The following is a 6,288-nucleotide window of genomic DNA, read 5'->3' as shown; positions in this document are numbered from 1 at the left end:
GAGTTACGCCTATACCACTGTGAATTGTTCTTGTTTCTTGTTCCTTGTTTAATTCGTTATATAATTCAATCCCTCCCAATTGGTTTTGTGAACCTGGTATGTTTTCTTGCTTGGTTTGGAAGAAGGCTATGTGCTCATTCAAATCCCGTCCAGAATTGTAGACTACGAAGACTTAAGCCTAAAGAAAAGGAGCTATATTATAAGACAGATGAGAGGTAAGATACAATTTTTTGAAAATGTCATGTTATGGCTTGAAATCAAGTTATCTCTATAACCATTAAAATAATAAGAATAATTTACAACATCACCTGTTGGACAGATAATCAGTTTTTGACCTAGTTCTGTATTTTTCTTCTCAGTGCGGTCCGTATTTTCCTTTCTCTGCCCATGCGCACGGTAACGTTTTCGTGAGTCACCGATTACATCCCTACCTTCGCTGCCATTTTTCATAAATATAACTCGTTTTTCCGACTGGGTAGTAATTTTAAGCAAAGACGTCGGTCACTACCTCAAGCCGATGATTACCTTATTAATCCTCTCTTTCCTTTCTCTTTCTCTTTCCTCTCTTCCCTGTCTCTGCCCACGGGCACGCTAACGCGTTCTTGAGTCACCGTGAACATCCCTAGCTTTGTTGCTATTCTTCATGAATTAATCTTGTCTTTTTGCATCATTTTCGAGCAAAAAATGTTTAAGCAAATCAAGCCGATTAATGACTTAACTCATTTAATATCTGAATTCTCTCGATCAATTTTTCGTTGTAGCGAAGTTTCAGTCCTAATTCATTCAATATGTTTACGGTAAGTCTTTGCAAGTCAACCTATTAACTTTGGCCATTTGTACCGTAAATTTCTTGACAAAGACCAAATGAAATCAAGGAGAAAAAGACGCATTCAATTCCCCTCGGGTCTAGTTTAAGTGTCTCATTTGATAGTTATTTTGGTGGGAAAAGACCAGATTTACACGCGTTATTGCAGCAGACAAACGAGCAAATTCCCATAACTTTAAAACATACCTTTGAATTTGCTTACAATTACTTTACTTTTAATTTACAAAGGTACTCTTCGTACACTAATCATCAATGGAAGTGAATAATACTTTGAAGATCATCAAATGGTTTTGAAGAAAAAAAAAAAAGAAGCGTCATGACAGTTATTGAACTTGAGTTTGTTTGCCAAACCAGTACCGTTGTTTTTTCAAAAGTGTACATTCGCTCATTTCTTACGCGCTCTCTAATTGACAGGTGTCACGTTGTGACAGATAATTGGAAAAAAAATTGTTTGAAAGTTTGTTTGGAAGCCTTTTAAATCATCTTTATCGTTACATAAATAAAAATATTTTAGTGAAGTCTCTCTCTTTAATTTGCATTACCTCTGTTTTAAATATTTTTTACTTGCTCAAAAATTGTTCAGTGTAAGGAGGATATTGCCGTAGTTACAGCTCTAAATAATCAGGGTTATTATGGCAGGAATTTTGCGAAGTTTGGGAAAAAAAAATTAAAAAGTTGTTGACCAGCCCAGGTCAGTCCATATTTGGAAAAACTGTGCCCTCTGTCTTTAGTATCGCAATGTACTAAAGACCTCGGCCACAGTTTTTCCCGATTCAGACCGACCAGCTAGCGAATTAAATAGATACACTGGGATCGAGAATACAGTATCTTATAAATTTTAGTTTGAAGTAAACATATTTCATCTCAGAGTTACTTACTTTCACAGGAAGATGGAAAGCCTGACCAAACTCCATCTTTATCACAAAAACGCCTCTGAGAACCGTTTAATTGATGTCGCCTGTTGCAAGAGAAAACAGCTTCGGAGCCGAACCAATGTCCACAAGACAAATTTACGTTCCCATTTATTGGTCGCGAGAGGGCTGGGCATGACTTTCCTATGGAAAAGAGAATTTTGTTAGTTAGTAGTTTGAAATCATGAAATTTTTATCTCCATCAGCTTAACAAACACGTCTTTTCTGATTAGTCAATAACGAATACATAAATGTGTTTCATATATCGATTTACACAGTAAGCCTTTTTGTTTTTATTTTTTTATCCACTCTGAGATTTTTGTTCTTCAGTTGACTACCAGCAGCGAGACGTATAAAATAATCGTACTATGTTTTGCTCTAAATCGCATGTTTCTGAACCAGTGGGAAAGTAACACTAAAACAAAACAACCACTCAGGCATTTTGTAAAGTAATTGACTAAATTACGGTGAAAAAGAGACGAAGGAGCCATTTTGTTGCGAATTTTGCAAATTCTGCCCCAACAATTTGTTCAGTTTATTTGGGAACAAATGGATTTATTTGTAACTTTGGTCTGAAATCCTACTGAAAATGAGATTTGCAGCACATTTTAAAAGGGTCATCCAGAACTATGTTAGATAGTTTGGTGTCACAAGAAGGACGACATACTTATCACTCGTAGGTGAAAACTACAATTCACGCAGTTCCCGCTGCTGTCTGTGGCAATATACGTCAGGGGATTGAAACTAGAAGACAAACGAGTTGGTGGACGAATTTCAGGATAAGAGACTGACACATTTCCAGAGTTATCACTCGCTACTGGTTCATCCCACGAAACCAAAGCATCAGATGAACATTCAGCAGTATAGAAATCCATGCTTTTGGGACAGGGGGTAGTGAATGAAGGAGGAGTGATGTCTGCAAAAGACAAAAAACAACTACATTAAAGACTCACTTCCTTGAGTGTGCGTTATGTGCGTATATATATATGTGTGTAACACGAGTTAGTGAGTATGCAAAATTGTATGTTCCTCAAACGGCAAATTTCAGTTTTAAAGGAAGGTTAGTTTCAGGATGGCAAAGGAGAAAGTGCCCAGGGATCACCGCATGGAAGCACTGATAGGAATGTAAGTATCCATCTTCGTCAAAAATAGTGATTTCGTTTTGAGCAAGATTGCCTTCACTTAACATGAATTTTTCTAAAGTAACATACCATATACTTAACATTTTTTTCTTTTTGAAAAGATAGTTTTCCTTTTTACAGAAAAAAACAATACAAATTAGCAAAAGACAAAACATAACAAAAAAATTGGACCATTTGTAGCACATTGAGCTTCAAGTATGTAAACTGAAGTCATAGCTTAAGTATAAATTTTTTTATTATTTTCGATGGCATCTATGGTCAGTGGATTGGTGAAAATAGCAAACACAAGGGCAGATTGTACTTTTACACTAAGTAACAATACCTTTACATCGAGAGTTGTTGGATCCCGTCCATTTTCCATTGCTACCGCATACACGGGATCTGGCTCCAACAACAATGTATCCTGGTAGTCGACATGATATTCTGCACGTCTGACCGAAATAGCTTCTTGATTGACAGGTGGGAGGAGAAATGATAGCATTGACCGGTGGGACAAGTGGACCACAAGTGGTAACTGAGAAGAATAAAAAAGATATCCATTTGATACATCTAGCTAGGCATTAGTACATACATGTGAACGGCTCTGATTACTATCTAACTATTACCTCTTTGACAAGTGAATCGATCGTGCGGCTGCAGATAGACACCGTCAGGACAAAAGCATCGGTGGCCGCTTGGATTGGGAAGACAAAGATGACTACAGCCTCCATTAAGTTGAGAACAGCTAGTGGATCCTTCAGGAAAGGTTGGAATCATGACATATCAATACTCAAAATTATCAATGGTGAGAAAGTTGCATTGAGAAAGTTTTGTTTTATAAGAGAACAGGCAGAGAACAAATTATCGAAAAAATAAGTTGGCACTGAACCAACTTCACGGTCTACGAATGGTTGGGAATTCTTGTAATGCCATTTTTAAAGCTCCATTGAAATAAACTTGGTTGATAACATTGAACAAACAATGAATTGTTAAAAAGAATAAGTCGGACATGTATTGATCAAGGCTACCGGTAGATTGTCCCTAATAATTGCTACTGTTCGCAGTTTTTCATCGTGAAGGACCAACTCAGTAAACGGAATAGTTTTTAATTTACATGCAATCTACCTCATTAAGTCCACAAGTTTTACCTTTATAGCTTGTCTTATCATTATAAACATGCAAGTCCATCAAAGTTCCCATTCCTTGAACCATGATTTTCATTACAGACGAGCTCATATTGTACTTGTAAACTGCCTTTTTCTTCCAGTCAGACAAATACAGAATGTTACCAGAAAGAGCAAGTCCGTATGGGTTCCAGTTATCAAATGATAAGTCCAATAGAACCACTCGGTTGTTTCCATGGAAATCTACTCTTTCAATCCTATGAAGACTTGCGTCGCACCAATATAATACTCCTCCCGAGTGATCTAAAGCAAACGAGTTTACATATGCAAGTGTAGAGTTTACGAGAACTTTTCTGGCAGAACCGTCCATGTTGGCTTGTTCAATCTTCGGAAATTTACCCCAGCTACTCCAGTACATCTTCCTAAAAGAACAAGGCATGCTATTATTCAACGGCATTACGCAGAGCACAAATAGTGGAAAGTTGGTTATATTGTGCTGTAAAGCCTGTTTAACCTGTCAGTTGCGCGCGGTACACTTCTTTATCTGCTTCTCTTTCCCCCTTCCTCCCCCTGCACTTTAAGGAAATACGCATGAAATAAAGAAGTTGGATAACTTTTTGTTTGTATCTTGACTAGCCGTGCGGGCTCGTCAAACTCTTAAAAATACTCAGCGTTACTACACACCAAAACTTCCAATTATATATGTAACACTTTCATAGCGTGAAAATTAATGCATAAGTGGGGCATTTCAAGAAGCTGTGGTGGGAGATGAGGTCTAATTTCGCTAGATATACAAGAACGATTTTACGTTTTGGGGAATGTTCAGATTTCTGAATTTCTTTATTATAATCATCATATACCATTCCATATTTCGGCAATTTTGGTTCATAAAACTATTAACAGAAATTGAGAAATGCATCGAAAAAGTCAGCTTCGGCAAATTACCTCCCAGCTATGTCGAGTATTATAGCCATTGGACGTTCAATACTCGAGTTGATAAGAGTTGTTCTAAATGAGCCATCCAAACGCGCAACTTCAATCTTATTGGTTCCGAAATCACACCAGTAAAGACTCCGTCCAGTGTAATCTATAGCAAGTCCTCGGGGATTACCCACATTGCCGTACGCGACAACGTCAGTGGATGACCCGTCAGGATATGCTCTAGCCACCAGCTTCAAACTGGAATCTGCCCAATAGATCTTGCCTTCTAATGGGTCGTAACTGACAGCCACAGGTCTCGAAATGTTTGTTTTTATCTTCAGAGGAAAGCAAGGGTTTCCAGGTATCGAGAGGGAGACGTTATTTATCTCCCCAGAATCAAGTTCAGTGAGAAGCATCCACGAGTTTGCACTACGGAACATATCTTGAGCAAAATGAGAAGGAAAAAAACAGACGGTTAATCAATTGAAAGTTTTCAGAAATAGGGAAGGCTTTGCAATATCCAGTGTAAATTTTTTTTATGCTTATGTTACTTTTTCTGAGTAAGCTGTTTTTTTTTGAAGGAGTTTTCAATGTGTTCTTCGCGCAAGAATCTTTTTTATCTAACTTCCGAAATATTGGAACGCGATTATCTGATTTGCTGAAGACATGTAGATTCAACTGAATCACAGAAACGTTTTGAACCCCTGAGGACGCCTATAATGATATTACTGTGAATGGCACCTCGCACCCGTCTCTCCCTTTAAAATCGTAATATATAGATTTAGCCAGGCTTAAAGCGGAGCTCGCATTTTTTTGTTCCGCACGTCTGAAGGGCACAACGCATTGCCCCGGTCAGGACTAGAACCAGTGCACTGACCACTGAACTACGGAACAAAGTCGTGGCGTTGGCGTGCCTGCGGTACAGTTGACCACCCATGTTAAAAGTAGCACCTTGTACGGTCGGTCGTACGGTCGCACGTCCAAATGTTTTCGGCTTAATGAGTTACTACTATTTTGTATAATTATGGGGCTACACTCTGCGAGCTCTGCTATTAATTGATTGAATTTTGAAAAGGAGAAGAGTTCGGATAAGGTTAAAAGAAAAGAAATAAGCATTCTCACCGTTTTCACAGTTTTTCCCATCAGACTTGAGCGCAATACCCGTTGGACATGCGCACTGATATCCTTCTGGCTTCAGAAGACAAAAATCACTGCAGAATCCATTGTTCTGATCACACGGGTGCGAATCTTTTATCGGTAAGAAAAAAAAAAACATAACCAGGAAAAAATGTAGTGATGATAGTTCAATCACCCCAACCACTAAAGATTAAACTTTTAACTCGCTAAACAGACCGCCCTCTTGGTAATCGCGCCTAGTTAGATAG

General features: G+C 38.2%; 1 non-coding gene across 1 annotated transcript in view; it reads right to left on the bottom strand.

Moving 5' to 3' along the window:
- LOC113664356 (low-density lipoprotein receptor-related protein 4) overlaps nt 1-6,288 on the bottom strand; it is a 150,217-nt gene that overhangs the window by 137,280 nt on the left and 6,649 nt on the right. The window contains exons 9-15 of the transcript XR_016186642.1: nt 6,026-6,151; nt 4,928-5,345; nt 4,007-4,404; nt 3,485-3,613; nt 3,202-3,393; nt 2,405-2,653; nt 1,705-1,881 (exon numbers count right to left, since the gene is read on the bottom strand). This is a non-coding gene — a transcript (low-density lipoprotein receptor-related protein 4). The remainder of the gene's footprint in view (nt 1-1,704; nt 1,882-2,404; nt 2,654-3,201; nt 3,394-3,484; nt 3,614-4,006; nt 4,405-4,927; nt 5,346-6,025; nt 6,152-6,288) is intronic.

This window comes from Pocillopora damicornis, chromosome 5 (genome assembly GCF_964200805.1).
Source record: "Pocillopora damicornis chromosome 5, jaPocDami1.2, whole genome shotgun sequence".
In the NCBI taxonomy this organism is placed as follows: Eukaryota; Metazoa; Cnidaria; class Anthozoa; order Scleractinia; family Pocilloporidae; genus Pocillopora; species Pocillopora damicornis.
Note: the sequence above shows the minus strand (reverse complement) of the source record. Positions and strands in the feature narration are given on the sequence as shown.